General features: G+C 44.8%; 1 protein-coding gene across 3 annotated transcripts in view; it reads right to left on the reverse strand.

Annotated features, from left to right (window-relative positions):
* Window positions 1–16,422, reverse strand: part of LOC129830461 (poly(rC)-binding protein 4-like) — a 53,778-nt gene that overhangs the window by 36,550 nt on the left and 806 nt on the right. The window lies entirely within an intron of this gene.

Below are 16,422 nucleotides of genomic sequence, written 5' to 3' on the forward strand. Positions count from 1 at the left end.
TGTTTGTAGACTCCTACGTCACACGCCCATGTATAGGCATGCAGTTGAACAGAGCATAGATTTCTGACATTTCACTTACTGGTCAGGAAAAGTGCTGCAGAAGGATTTCTGTTTCACTCTCATTCAAACGTTTTTAGAAACTAGAGAGTGTTTTCTATCCAATTGTAATAATAATATGCATATTGTACGAGCAAGAATTGAGTACGACGCTGTTTGAAATGGGCACATATTTTCTGGCTACTCAATACGCCCCCTGCAGCCATAACAGGTTAAATCGGGCGACCCTGCTGACGTGAGTAACTACAGGCCCATTAGTATACTACCTGTGGTGTCAAAGGTTGTTGAAAAGTGTGCAGCAGAACAACTGATTGCCCACCTCAACAACAGCCCCTTCACATTATACTCCATGCAGTTTGGTTTCAGAGCGAAACACTCCACAGAAACGGCCAACTGCTTTCTTCTGGAAAATGTGAAGTCCAAAATGGACAAAGGGGGCGTTGTTGGGGCTGTGTTTCTGGACCTAAGGAAGGCTTTTGATACTGTTAACCATGAGATTCTCATCACAAAATTGTCCAAGTTCAACTTTTCCCCCGATGAGATGGATGAAATCATACCTTGGAGGCAGAACTCAGTGTGTCAGAATGAGCAATGAGCTGTCACCCACTCTTAGCTATGATGTGGGCGTGCCCCAAGGGTCAATACTGGGGCCCCTCCTGTTCAGTCTGTACATTAATGATCTGCCTTCTGTCTGTACTGATTCTGAAGTTCAAATGTATGCAGATGATACAGTGATATATGTGCAAGCAAAGAACAAACAACAAGCTGCACAAGAACTCACTACTGTAATGGTCCAGGTTACAAAGTGGCTCAGTGACTCATGTTTGCATCTCAATGTGAAAAAAACTGTTTGCATGTTCCTCACAAAGAGGGCAACAGATGCTACTGAGCCAGATGTCTATGTGTCAGGGGAGAAGCTCCAGGTGGTATCTGATTTTCAGTACCTTGGCATCATATTTGATTCCAACCTCTCTTTTAAAAAGCATGTGAAAACGGTAATTCAGATAACCAAATTCAACCTAGCTAATTTCCAATTTATACGAAATTGTTTGACTACAGAGGTAGCAAAACTGTACTTCAAATCTATGATACTCCCTCACTTAACATACTGCTTGACTAGTTGGGCCCAAGCTTGCTGTACAACATTAAAACCTATTCAGTCTGTCTACAAACAGGCTCTCAAAGTGCTTGATAGGAAGCCCAATAGCCATCATCACTGTTACATCCTCAGAAAGCATGAGCTCCTGAGTTGGGAAAATCTCGCGCAGTACACCGACGCATGTCTCTTATTCAAGATCCTAAATGGCCTGGCTCCCCCTCCACTCAGTATTTTTGTTAAACAGAAAACCCAAACATAATGCAGCAGATCCACAAGGTCTGCCATGAGAGGTGACTGTAAAGTTCCCTTAAGGAAAAGCACCTTTAGTAAATCTGCTTTCTCTGTGAGAGCTTCCCATGTCTGGAATACCCTGCCATCAAACACACATAACTGCACCACATATCACACTTTCACAAAATGCATGAAGACATGGCTAAAGGGCAATCAGATTTTTGAACATAATCCCTAGCTGTGTATTGCCGCTTTCCATGTTGTCTGTTGTCTGTAGCTCGTGAGGTGTGGAAACACTTTGTTGCTTTTATGAATTTTGTCTTACTGCTTTTTGTTCTATGTTGCTCTGTCTGTATGCTAAGTCTTGCTTGTCCTATGTTGCTCTGCGTGTGCTCACTGCTCAATGATTGTCTATATTGTAATTGTTTTTAATAACTGCGGTTGAAAATTAGTCGGCTGGCTAAAACCGGCACTTTTACTGAAACGTTGATTAATGTGCACTGTCCCTGTAAAAATAAAATAAACTCAAACTCTTAACAAAGATCGTAATTAATTTGCCAGAATTTTACATAATTTTGACATAACAATGAAGGTTGTGCAATGTAACAGCAATATTTAGACTTAGGGTTGCCAACCATTCGATAAAATATGTAAAAGTTCTGTATTTCACTGAAAGAATAAACTTTTTGATTTCTAAATTATAGTATCCTGATTTGACCATATTAATGACAAAAGGCTCTTATTTTTGTGTGTTTATTATAATTAAGTCTATGATTTGATATTTGATAGAGCAGTCTGACTGAGCAGTGGTAGGCAGCAGCATGCTCGTAAGCATTCATTCAAACAGCACCTTACAGCATTTGCCAGCAACTCTTAGCAATGCTTGAAGCACAGCGCTGTTTATGACTTCAAGCCTATCAACTCCCGAGATTAGGCTGGCAATACTAAAGTACCTATTAGAACATCCAATAGTCAAATGTATATGAAATACAAATGGTATAGAGAGAAATAGTCAACGCGTCATAATTTCTATAATAGCTTCAACCTAAAACTTCTTAACTGGGAATATTGAAAACTCATGTTAAAAGGAACCACCAGCTTTCATATGTTCTCATGTTCTGAGCAACGAACTTAAATGTTAGCTTTTTTACATGGCACATATTGCACTTTTACTTTCTTTACCAACACTGTGTTTTTGCATTATTTAAACCAAATTGAACGTTTCATCATTTATTTGAGACTAAATTGAATGTGTTTATGTATTATATTAAGTTAAAATAAAAGTGTTCATTGTTCATTCAGTATTGTTTTAATTGTCATTATTACAAACATATATATATAAAAAAATCCGTCGATTAATCGGTATCGGCTTTTTTTGGTCCTCCAATAATCTGTATCGGTGTCGGCGTTGAAAAATCATAATCGGTCGACCTCTAGTACAGATACCCCCAAAAACGACTTAAATATTTTTACTTAAGTACTTTACACCACTGGTTCTATCCTTGAGCTGTTCCTGTCTATTAATGTTCTTTATTATGTTATGTTTCATGTTTTTGTCACGCCTGCTCCCCCTCCCAGACACTCGAGGGCACCAGGCTGCCCATCATTATGCACACCTGTCACCATCATTATGTGCATCAGCACTCATTGGAATCCTTCACTTGATTGATTGCCCATCTATATCTGTCTGTTCTTCAGTTTGTTCCCCGTGTCAGCATTGATGTCATTATGTTTTCCCCTGTTCAGATGCTCTGTCCTTGTTTGTTTCCTGTCTGGTATCCATTAAATGTTCACTCCCTGTACTTGCTTCTTGTCTCCCAGCATCGGTCCTTACAGAATGCTGACACCACAACTTGAAGCATCAGGGAGTTTATGTTTTTTGTTTTTGTTGGTGACGTCGGGTAAGGGTGCCGCTGGCGAAGGAACCGGGGGTGCCTCAGCTGGCTCGCCGGGCTTCCATGCCGTAGCTGGCTCGAGAGGTTTTCTTGCCCTGGTTGGCTTGGCAGGCTCCCACCCCATGTTATGCCTCAGCCGGTTCGCCAGGCTCCCACTCCTCCGCCGGCTCGTCGGGCTTCCATGCCTCAGCCGGCTCATCTGACAGCCATGTCTCGGCCGGCCCGTCAGGCTCGCCCACGTGGGACACCGGGTGGCGCCCCTAGAGGGGGGATACTGTCACGTCTGCTCCCGTTTCCCATCCATGGCACTCGAGGGCGCCAGGCTGCCCGTCATTACGCCCACCTGTCACCATCATTACGTGCATCAGCGCTCATTGGACTCAGCTGAACTACTTGTTTGACTGCCCCTCTATATCTGTCTGTTCAAATAAAACTGAATAATATCGCAACCAGTGAGTTAATAAAAAAAAAACATTGTTATAGCAACAAAGGTATTCATAATGCATGTATTCAACTATGTATCACAGAGAGTCAGAGAGATCTCGCCACCACATTAACCAGGAGAAAAGTATACGCTTCCCTGTTTTAGAGGGAGACAGCAGATTCTAGCCCCACCAGCTCCTTTTCAGTAAACAAGAGTGGTCAGACACTTGGGTTCTAATGGCACCACTCGTCCACTCCACACCCTAATGAGGGAGTGTGAATCACAGGCCCAGATCCCTGTGATTCTTTTTTTTTCTTCTCCTCTTTTCTCCCCAATTTTGTGATGTCCAATTGTTGGTAATTACTATCTTGTCTCATCGCTACAACTCCCGTACGGGCTCGGGAGAGACGAAGGTCGAAAGCCATGCGTCCTCCGAAACACAACCCAACCAAGCCGCACTGCTTCTTAACACAGCGCGCCTCCAACCCGAAAGCCAGCCACACCAATGTGTCGGAGGAAACACCATGCACCATCCCTACCGGCCAAACCCTCCCTAACCCGGACGACGCTAAGCCAATTATGCGTCGCCCCACGGACCTCCCGGTCGCGGCCGGCTGCGACAGAGCCTGGGCGCGAACCCAGAGTCTCTGGTGGCGCAGCTAGCGCCGCAATGCAGTGCCCTAGACCACTGCGCCACCCGGGAGGCCCCCAGATCCCTGTGATTTGCGTGAAGAGGAGGCGGAGAAAAAGGGGCCAGAGGGCAGGCTGCATTCGGAGAATTCGTCGGCGATCCAAAAAAACGCCACTTCCTTCCATTCTGCTAGCAAACGTGCAATCTTGGACAATAAAATAGATGACCAACGTGGAAGATTAAACTACCAACGGGACATTCCAAACAGTAATATCTTATGCTTCACGGAGACGTGGCTGAATGACGGCACTATCATCATACAGCTGGCTGGTAATATGCTGCACCGGCAGGATAGAACAGCGGCATCTGGTAAGACAAGGGGCGGCAGACTATGTATTTTTGTAAATAACAGCTGGTGCACGATCTCTAAGGAAGTCCCGAGCTATTGCTTGCCTGAGGTAGAGTATCTCATGATAAACTGTAGACTACACTACCTACCTAGAGTTTTCATCTGTATTTTTCGTAGCTGTTTACATACCACCATATTCAGAGGCTGGCAGCAGCATACCACCCTGCATACCACTGCCGGCTTGCTTCTGAAGCTAAGCAGGGTTGGTCCTGGTCAGTCCCTGGATGGGAGACCAGATGCTGCTGGAAGTGGTGTTGGAGGGCCAGTAGGAGGCACTCTTTCCTCTGGTCTAAAAAATATCCCAATGCCCCAGGGCAGTGATTGGGGTCACAGCCCTGTGTAGGGTGCCGTCTTTCGGATGGGACGTTAAACGGGTGTCCTGACTCTCTGAGGTCATTAAAGATCCCATGGCACTTATTGTAAGAGTAGGGGTGTTAACCCCGGTGTCCTGGCTAAATTCCCAATCTGGCCCTCAAACCATCATGGCCACCTAATCATCCCCAGCTTACAATTGGCTCATTCACCCCCCTCTCTCCCCTGTCACTATTCCCCTGGTTGTTGCTGCAAATGAGAACGTGTTCTCAGTCAACTTACCTGGTAAAATAAAAAAAAATATTTTTTTTTTGAATGAGCTGTATTCCGCCGTAAGCAAACAAGAAAACGCTCACCCAGAGGCGGCATTCCCAGTAGCAGGGAAACTTTCTATCAGCATGTTAAATATGCAACCAGAGGGAAAAAAAACTCTGGACCACATTTACTCCACACATAGAGACGTATACAAAGTTCTCCCTCGCCCTCCATTTGGCAAATCTGACCATAATTCTATCCTCCTGATTCCTGCTTACAAGCAACAATTGAAGCAGGAAGTGACTCGGTCTATAAAAAAGTGGTCAGATGAAGCAGATGCTAAGCTACAGGACTGTTTGCTAGCAAAGACTGGATTATGTTCCGGGATTTCTCCGATGGCATTGAGGAGTACACCACATTAGTAATTGGCTTCATCAATAAGTGTATCGATGATGTCGTCCCCACAGTGACCGTACGTCCATACTCCAACCAGAAGCCATGGATTACAGGCAACATCCGCACTGAGGTAAAGGCTAGAGCTACCGCTTTCAAGGAGCGGGACTCTAACCCGGAAGCTTATGTCTGTATTCATGAAGTGCTTCGAAAGGCTGGTCATGGCTCACATCAACACCATTATCCCAGAAACCCAAGACCCACTCCAATTTGCATACCGCCCCAACAGATCCACAGATGATGCAATCTCTATTGCACTCCACACTGCCCTTTCCCACCTGGACAAAGGGAAAACCTTTGTGAGAATAATATTAATTGACTACAGCTCAGCGTTCAACACCATAGTGCCCTCAAATATCATCAATAAGCTAAGGACCCTGGGACTAAACCCCTCCCTCTGCAACTGGATCCTGCACTTCCTGACGGGCCGCCCCCAGGTACTAAGGGTAGGTAACCACACCAGCCATGCCGATCCTCAACACAGGGGCCGCTCAGGGGTGCGTGCTCAGTCCCCTCCTGTATTCCCTGGGGCTGCAGTGGAGCAGGTTGAGAGCTTTAAGTTCCTCAGTGTCCACATCACCAACAAACTAACATGGTCCAAGCACACCAATACATTCATGAAGAGGGCACAACAAAACCTATTCCCCCTCACTGGAAAGATTTGTCATGGGTCCCCAGATCCTCAAAAGGTTCTACAGCTGCACCATCGATAGCATCCTGACTGGTTGCATCACTGCCTGGTATGCCAACTGCACGGCCTCCGACCGCAAGGCACTACAGAGGGTAGTGCGAACGTCCCAGTACATCACTGGGGCCAAGCTTCCTGCCATCCAGGACCTCTATACCAGGCAGTGTCAGAGGAAGGCCCTAAACATTGTCAAAGACTCCAGCCACCCTAGTCATAGACTGTTCTCTCTGCTACCGCACGAGAAGCAGTAGCGGTACCATAGTGCCAAATCTAGTTCCAAGAGGCTTCTAAACAGCTTCTACACCCAAGCCATAAGATTCCTGAACACCTAATCAAATGGCTACTCAGACTATTACACCGCTGCTACTCTCTGTTGTTATCATCTATGCATAGTCACTTTAATAACTCTACCTACATGTACATATTACCGCAACTAACCAGTGCCCCCGCACATTGACTCTGTACCGGTACCCCCCTGAATATAGTTTTGCTATTGTTATTTTACTGCTGCTCTTTAATTACTTGTTACTTTTAAGAAAGCATTTCACTGTTGTATTCGGCACATGTGACTAATACAATTTGATTTGATTTGAGTTGATCAGTTGATGTTGCAACTCGTAAGGTATTTGCTTTCATGGCATGTGTGAAGTCATCATTAACGCAACTATAGTTCCTCTCAGTAGAGCATGAGAGAATAGAACAGTACAAGGCAAACATTCAGATAGCTAATGATCATTACAGAGACCATGTTTCTGTGATGTCAGCCCTTAGCTCCAAGTGGCTGCTGGTTCCCAATCTGGTCTCAGAGCAGTTCGTATTATTCGGTACTTACATCTGGCACACTTCATTTAGTATGATATCTTACGTTTCGTATGGTATGTATTAATTAATTTGTAAATGTACATCATCCATTCCGTATGATATGTTACAAATTACAATAAGTATGATATGTTACAAATTACAATTTGTTTTGGCTAGAATGGCTAATGCTAATGCTAAATTTAGGTAGCTGGCTAACGTTAGCTAGGCTAGGGGTTAGGGTTAAGGTTAGGAGTTAGGTTAAATGGTTAAATGGTTAAGGTTAGGTTTAGGGGAAGAGTTAGCTTAAAGGGTTAAGGTTAATGTTAGGCGAAAGGTTAGCTAACATGTTAAGTAGTTGCAGAGGAGATAAAAATCAGTGAGTACTTGTCCATGATGAGATTCGAACACGCAAACTTTGGGTTGCCAGACATTTCCGTTATACGCCACCGTTCCCACCCACCCTCCTTTTGTTTTTGCCTTAAGTAACATTCTGTCTTATGTAACCATGCCAAACGTAACATATCATACTCATTTGAGTGTCCCGGATTTAAATGTACTATGTTAGATGATTATCTAGCATGCTTCGGGTACTGCTATAATGCAAACTTATTTTGGGAGAATGTAAAAAAAAAAAATAGGGTAGTCCTTAAATGGTTTAAAAAATCACTGGCTATAGATAGCAATTGGATTATATTTTTGGAAATCAGGACCCAAAAACAAAGCTAGTATTTCTTTGGTTAATTTGCCTTGTTTTCACTTCCAATTGCACATATCCTATTATTAGAGAGCTTGCATTTGCACCATACATAATTCAAAATACTTTTGGCATCGAACTGAATACACTTTGGCATGGTATTAACTCAAGCTTTTATCCCAGTCCAGGATGAAGGTCAATCCTTCTATCTGCAGAATTACTTTCCCCTCTTCATCTGCTTTTTCATTACTTCCTCCCACGTTCCTCCTATCCAGAGGAGTCATGCACAATAGGGGAGCTTGCCCCCTCAGATTTGTCCTGTTTAAAATAAAATACAAGTATTTTTGTTTTGTTTTCTCAGAAATACTACTAGCCATTTTATGAAGTTGGCTTTAGACATATATTTTTTTACATAGAATTAAGCATACGGATTATGGCTCTAGAATTGCAGGACTGCATGTGAATGGGGGGCAGAGACCGCCTCCCGACCAAACCCAGTCATCCTGACGTACTTTGTGCACCCTCAGATTTTTGGGGTGCAGGACACCCCTGCTTCCATACTCCAACCCAGAGCATGAGTCAGAGAATCTGACACCTCACTGGAGAGCAGTCAGGAGAGGAGAGAGAGATTTGAGAGAGAAGGGGGGGTGAGAGAAAGATAAAAAAAAGAGACAGAGGGAGAGAGCGAGAGAAAGACAGAGACACACAGAGACAGACAGAGAGGGAGATCAATAGCTTCTAGAACAAAATAATCTAAGGATATGAGAAGCTTGTAGCTTTCAGTACTTTCACTGTGTATGTTGTTATTAAATCTAACACAGAAATTTGCCCAGAGAGGCCCAAAACAGCCTGCGAGAGACCAAATTACTGCATAAAAGAACAAACAATACTAAAATACCTTAATGTTAAATATAATGGAATGGCATTTGGCGCCACATCCCGTACATTCCCAACCCCTGCCGTCATTCAAAGTAACCTTGCATCATATTGAAAACGGCAGCACACTCCTGATTGGTCAAACACACTTTGCCTCAGTTAACCAACAGAGCCTTTGTCTGAGAATGGCATACTTACGCCAAACACTACCATGTGTGGTGGGTTGAAACACAACAGGTTATTACATAAGCTCCAAAACAAACGGAGTACAAATCCAAAAATAGTGCAGTCCTTGTTAAATATTTCAGGCACTCAGCAGCTGAGGGGGGGGGGACTTCTCCCTCCAGACGCGGTTGCGAAAACACTCTGCTGCAGAGGGCCGGTTGAAAGAGAAACCTTCATTTAATGCACTGCCTTATAGATTGGCTCCACAAAGCAAAGCGGATTACTGTCACTAAGACAGCCCCTTAGCTCATTTTCTTCATATATATACACTACTTCACACCACTTACTTTTGAAGTGCTGTGGTGTATATTGCAGCAGTTCAGCTTCTTCGTTGTGGGCCTATGCACAGCTTGTAAGTCTGCATAATAGTGTCTGCTGACTGATTAAAGTGTAAAATACTGGGCCGTATAAGCCGTCCTCACGGGACTGAAATTCACTACCAGGATTCCACCTGTTAGTGGTAGCAGTAGTAGTATTATTCCTAGTAGTATTAGTAGAAGAAGTAGCAGTAGACGAAGAAGTAGTAGTAGCAGCAGTAGTAGCAGTAGTATCAGTAGTAAAACAATCTGATTACTTGACCAAAGAACTACTCCAGAGTATTTGACAAAAGTAAATATTGCAGAGCGGGTTAGGGAGCCTCAATAAATACAGTAAATTATTTTATTTAAGGGGAATCTCCCCTCGGCTGTCAGTCATTTGGGTTCAAACCTGAGATAGGAAAGGGAGCAAGACTATCACGTTGCATTTCGTCAAGAGAAACTCTTCATAGCTAAACAAGATGGTGAATTTTTTTTTGTTGCTACATGTATTGTGCACTCTTCAAGCCTTATTTATTTTTATTTTTAGTTCACCTTTATTTAACCAGGTAGGCTAGTTGTGTCACGCCCTGGCCTTAATATTCTTTGTTTTCTTTATTATTTTAGTTAGGTCAGGGGGTGACATGGGGAATGTTTATGTTTTGTTGGTTTTGGGTGTTGTTTATGGTAAAGGGGTTGTGTATAGTATATGGGTTTGTGTGGAGTACATGTTTCTAGTGTTGTCTATGTATGTTTAGTTGTCTAGGAGAGTCTATGGTTACCTGAATGAGTTCCCAATTAGAGACAGCTGATTTCGGTTGTCTCTGATTGGGAGCCTTATTTAGGGTAGCCATAGGCTCTCATTGGTTGTGGGTAATTGTCTATGTAGAACGTTTGTAGCCTGTTTGTATGTGCACAACGTTTGTAGCTTCACGGTCGTTTTGTTGTTTTGTTATTTTGTATAGAGTTTTTGTGTCGTGTTCATCTTCGTGTTGTGTTTAATAAAGAAGATGGCTTATTTTCCAAAAGCTGCATTTTGGTCCGTCAATCCGCCACACGATCGTGACAGAATTACCCACCATAGGACCAAGTGGCATGGAAGGCGGCAACAGGACCTACCTACACAGGATTTCTGGAGATGGGAGGACGAATTGGAAGGAAAGGGACCTTGGGCTCAACCTGGAGAATATCGCCTCCCTCGTGAAGAGCTAGAGGCAGCGAAAGCCGAGAGGAGGCGATATGAGGAGGCAGCACGGAAGCAAGGCTGGAGACCCGTGAGTAATACCCAAAAATTTCTTGGGGAGGGGCTCATGGGGAATGTGGCGAGTCCAGATGGGAGAACTGCGTCAACTTCCCGTGCTTCCCGTGCTTCCTCTAAGAGGGAACCTGAGCCAGTCGGGCTGAGATTGGAGGGGAGCAATGGGAATGATGCAGAGACTGTTAAGGATTTATTGGGGAGGTTGGAAGAGAGTGAAATGAGGGAGCTGCTGTGTTGGTGCGTGAGGCACAAGATCCACCCGACAGAGCGTGTGCGGGATGTGAGGTTACCTGAGTCAGCTCTCCATGCTCGTCCTGATGTGCGTGCTAACCGTCTGGAAAGGACAGTCCCACGAACCAGGCCTCCTGGACGCCTCCCTAGTCCTGCACCTCCTATATTAGCCCTATGTACTAACTCTCCTGTGACGGTTCCCAGCCCAGTACAACCAGTGCCTCCTCCACGCACTAGCCTTATGGTGCGTGTCTCCAGCCCTTTACCACCAGTGCCTAAATTACGCACCAAGCCTCCTGTGTGTACCCAGAGTCCTGTGCGTCCTGTTGCTGCTCCCCGCATTAGCCCTGAGATGCGTGTCCCCAGTCCGGTACCACCAGTTCCGGCCCCACGCACTAGGCCTAATGTGCGTCCCCAGGGTCCAGTATGCCCTGTTCCTGCTCCCCGCACTAGCCCTGAGATGCGTGTCCCCAGCCCGGTACCACCAGTTCCGGCACCACGCACTAGGCCTAATGTGCGCTCCCAGGGTCCAGTATGCCCTGTTCCTTCTCCCCGCACTAGCCCTGAGATGCGTGTCCCCAGCCCGGTGCCACCAGTCCCGGCACCACGCACCAGGCCTACAGTGCGCCTCAGCCGGCAGGAGTCTGCCGTCTGCACAGCGATGACTGAACTGCCCGTCTCTCCAGCGCCATCTGAGCCATCCGTCTCCCCAGCGCCATCTGAGCCATCCGTCTCCCCAGCGCCATCTGAGCCATCCGTCTGCCATGAGCCTGCAAAGCCGCCCGTCTGCCATGAGCCTACTGAGCCGTCCGCCAGACAGGAGCCGCTAGAGCCGCCAGCCAGACAGGAGCCGCTAGAGCCGTCCGTCAGACAGGATCTGCCAGAGCCGCCAACCAGACAGGATCTGCCAGAGCCGCCAACCAGACAGGATCTGCCAGAGCCGCCAACCAGACAGGATCTGCCAGAGCCGCCAAACAGACAGGAGCAGCCAGATCAGTCAGCCAGCCATGAGCAGCCAGATCCGTCAGCTAGCCATGAGCAGCCAGATCCGTCAGCTAGCCATGAGCAGCCAGATCCGTCAGCTAGCCATGAGCAGCCAGATCCGTCAGCTAGCCATGAGCAGCCAGATCCGTCAGCTAGCCATGAGCAGCCAGATCCGTCAGCTAGCCATGAGCAGCCAGATCCGTCAGCTAGCCATGAGCAGCCAGATCCGTCAGCCAGCCATGAGCAGCCAGATCCGTCAGCTAGCCATGAGCAGCCAGATCCGTCAGCTAGCCATGAGCAGCCAGATCCGTCAGCTAGCCATGAGCAGCCAGATCCGTCAGCTAGCCATGAGCAGCCAGATCCGTCAGCTAGCCATGAGCAGCCAGATCCGTCAGCTAGCCATGAGCAGCCAGATCCGTCAGCCAGCCATGGGCCATCCCTCAGTCCGGAGCTGCAGTCCCTCAGTCCGGAGCTGCAGTCCCTCAGTCCGGAGCTGCCATTCTTCAGTCCGGAGCTGCCCCTTATCCTGGTGCTGCCCCTTACCCTGGTGCTGCCCCTTACCCTGGTACTGCCCCTTACCCTGGTACTGCCCCTGACCCTGGTACTGCCCCTTACCCTGGTACTGCCCCTTACCCTGGTACTGCCCCTTAGTCCGGAGCTGCCCCTTAGTCCAGAACTGCCCCTTAATGCAATGGGGTTAATGTGGAGAGGGGTCATTTTGAAGAAGCTAAGGAGGTGGTTAGGGACTGTGGTGAAGTGGGGACCACGACCAGAGCCGGAGCCGCCACCGTGGAGGGAAGCCCACCCAGACCCTCCCCTAGACTGTGTATGGTGCGCCCGGAGTTCGCGCCTCAAGGGGGGGGTTATGTCACGCCCTGGCCTTAATATTCTTTGTTTTCTTTATTATTTTAGTTAGGTCAGGGGGTGACATGGGGAATGTTTATGTTTTGTTGGTTTTGGGTGTTGTTTATGGTAAAGGGGTTGTGTATAGTATATGGGTTTGTGTGGAGTACATGTTTCTAGTGTTGTCTATGTATGTTTAGTTGTCTAGGAGAGTCTATGGTTACCTGAATGAGTTCCCAATTAGAGACAGCTGATTTCGGTTGTCTCTGATTGGGAGCCTTATTTAGGGTAGCCATAGGCTCTCATTGGTTGTGGGTAATTGTCTATGTAGAACGTTTGTAGCCTGTTTGTATGTGCACAACGTTTGTAGCTTCACGGTCGTTTTGTTGTTTTGTTATTTTGTATAGAGTTTTTGTGTCGTGTTCATCTTCGTGTTGTGTTTAATAAAGAAGATGGCTTATTTTCCAAAAGCTGCATTTTGGTCCGTCAATCCGCCACACGATCGTGACAAGTTGAGAACAAGTTCTCATTTGCAACTGCGACCTGGCCAAGATAAAGCTTAGCAGTGTGAACAGACAACAACACAGAGTTACACATGGAGTAAACAATAAACAAATCAATAACATAGTAGGGGGAAAAAAAGAAAAAAAAGAGAATCTATATACAATGTGTGCAAAAGGCATGAGGAGGTAGGCAATAAATAGGCCATAGGAGCGAATAATTACAATTTAACAGATTAACACTGGGGTGTTAAGGTCTGTGGGGAGGAACTGTTCACAGATCAATGCATTGTAAATGGCTAATATTTCATAGTGGAGCTGTACTCCAACATCTTGTCAAACCATCATTATTAAGAAAGCAGTACTTGCAACACAACATCTATTTCAATCGATGATGTGGGAGGCATCGGTTGTTCCCTACAGAGTCTATATTCATTACACACTGACAAACACAGGTTATGGACTCAAATACAGGAGAGATTTCTCTAGAATACACAAAGAAAAAAATGTATATGTGTAATATGAAAACCACTGTGACAACAAATGCAAGACATTACTAAGAGCATAGCTGACTGAATAATATTGTTCTGCTTTTATATTATTGACGAGCCTTTTAATTTGAATACAAATCAACAGTCAGGACATAATAAGGTATAGCACACTGCAATTGGTTGAATTGAATCTTTGAATATAATCTGTATGACTCAGTTAAGCTCGTATGACTCTCACCTAATAAGCCTGCATCCTTTAACAAATCCCCTCAAGATCCCCACTTCTCTTTACCTCCTCTTCTGAAACACTATTACCCAGATAGATGGTCATGGTCTGCAGCTTACACCAATTAGGCAGAGCTACTGTCTACACTCCACAGCCTTACCAAGATCTTGATGACTCCCTCCTCATTGACTAGAACATTGCTTATTTACCTCTGACTGAGCAGGCAGGCCTGGTTGTAAATTAGGGAAGGGTATTGGCAGTTTCCAGCCATTGGAGCAGCATGTGTCAGTCCTAGAGTCTGTTATTTATGAGTCCTCTGAGCCCTCAGCCCTTGCTGCTGCAGAGATGCTGATTCAGTTTTATTATTGAATAGGCCCTTCCACTCCTTATTAGATCTTTGATTCTTGGAGTGCATTAAGGAATTACATTTAGGTTGAGAGTCAGCATCAGCCATGCCTGATGGTCTCTCTCCCTCTCTCCCTGTCTCTGAGTGAGTAGTGACTCTCCATCTCTCTTTCAGAAATAAACGTATAGATGGACAGACATGGAAAACATTACCCCTCTCTCTGTCTCTCTCTTCCACTCACAAACAAACGCATATGCATGCACACAGGCACATATTCACACACACACACACACACACCATTCTGTCCTGATTTGATTTGATTTGATATTGATCCTCACTATCTGCCGGGGAGAGATCACCTTTCTATGGGGGTATTCTATCCCATCCTTATATTTCCTCAATGAACAAACAATCATCCCAGAGAGAGAATTATTTGAAATAGGAGCTAATATTGTGATTCTCTGTGTAGGAACACTATATGTAAGCATGCAATAATGCCAGGTCTCTCTCGGAAATGAGGTTCTTAACCTCGAGATCTCCTCGTAGAATAAAATAATATCGAAAACTCTGTTTACAGAAAGATGACATAAGACAAGATGACTCGTACAGGATCATTGATATGCATGACTTATGTCTCTCGTCATATCGGTTTCCAGGAGTGCAGTAGGATTGACCAGGCTTAAAATAGACACTAAAGCAGAATATAGGAAGCTCTCCATCTTTAATTGCAGTTGGTACAAAGCTTTCTCTAATCAATCAGACCATCCACACGCGGAGGCTATTTCATTGACCTTATTGCTATGGAAAGTCTATGATGATCAACCCACTAAAATTCAATGGTGCCTTTTGTGTTATAATTGGTCTAACTTATTATGCCTTGATAAGTCTGGTGAACACATCATTTCAAATAAATATAAACCATAAATATTTCTGAGGACTTTGAACAGGACTTTGACCATATCCTGTTTGTGCGCAGCTTCAGTAAACTGGAGATCCAAAGCTCTACTGCCAACATCAAGCTGATTTTTGATATTGGCAGCAGCATTGCAGTGTTTTGAGGAAGATCATAAGTGTAGGTGAATGTTCAATTTTCACTAGAACATATTCCTATCTGATTAGTGATTTTATTTACATACCTGACTGTCTGTGTACCCTTTGTTCACAGTAAAGCTTTTGCTGAATTAAAATTCTCCTAAATGGCAAGAGGTTGAAGGAGGTTGAGAAACAGCAAACCTCCAGTGCCAATGAAACAAATGATGGTTGACACACACACACACACACACACACACACACACACACACACACACACACACACACACACACACACACACACACACACACACACATAACAATACAGTCCTTTGCATTTCATAGAATCCACTATATAAGAATTGTTGATCAAAATAAATACTTGGTATTAAAAAATGGCAAATGGTAAGTATTTTAGTAACTTGTTCTTTAATAACATTGTTTGTTATTAAGGAGATATATTTTTTAAATCACTTAAACAAAGTTAGTGTTTTAAAAAATATTATCACCAAGCTGTTTGACCATTTGCAGCATACGAGTGTTGAAAAAAATACATAAATACATACAGTATAAGGCAAAATGAAATTATTATAGTGGAATCTGCAAGTAGAATTTTCCTTGGCGCACGTACATTTTGGTCAATTCATTAGTCTTTCCGTCCAGCCGGCATGCCATTGAGTGATGCGCCTGTCACACGCGCACGCGCGCACACACACGAACACACACGCGCGCCTCAGCACTATGCAGGCGCCCACACTGCCATTCTTGTTGAGCGTGATCTTTGTGCATCTAGAACTGGCCTATAGGCAGTCGGGTCGTCTTTCGTTATCATAAAGACGTCTTTTTGAGGACGTCTGTCCTCAATCCCAATAAACTACTGCTGTTGTTCTTTGAGTGCATATGTCGGGATTGTACTATTTGTCGTGGAGTTCAGCTCAAAATAAGTGTCTTTATATGGCATCCATTTCAGGTTTCTTTGAATAGGCCTACTGTGTCTATGCAGAAAAATTACATGGATGTGTAGCCTAATTTATTTATTTTTCAATTCAACGCCCACATTAGAAAATACAATGATGAGCAATTTAGGTGAGCTGTCAAAGTGAGAACGAATATTGCCCATCCAATTTATTTCATATATTATTTTTGAATAGCCATACATGTACACCTT

Source organism: Salvelinus fontinalis, chromosome 31 (assembly GCF_029448725.1).
Source record: "Salvelinus fontinalis isolate EN_2023a chromosome 31, ASM2944872v1, whole genome shotgun sequence".
NCBI lineage: Eukaryota > Metazoa > Chordata > Actinopteri > Salmoniformes > Salmonidae > Salvelinus > Salvelinus fontinalis.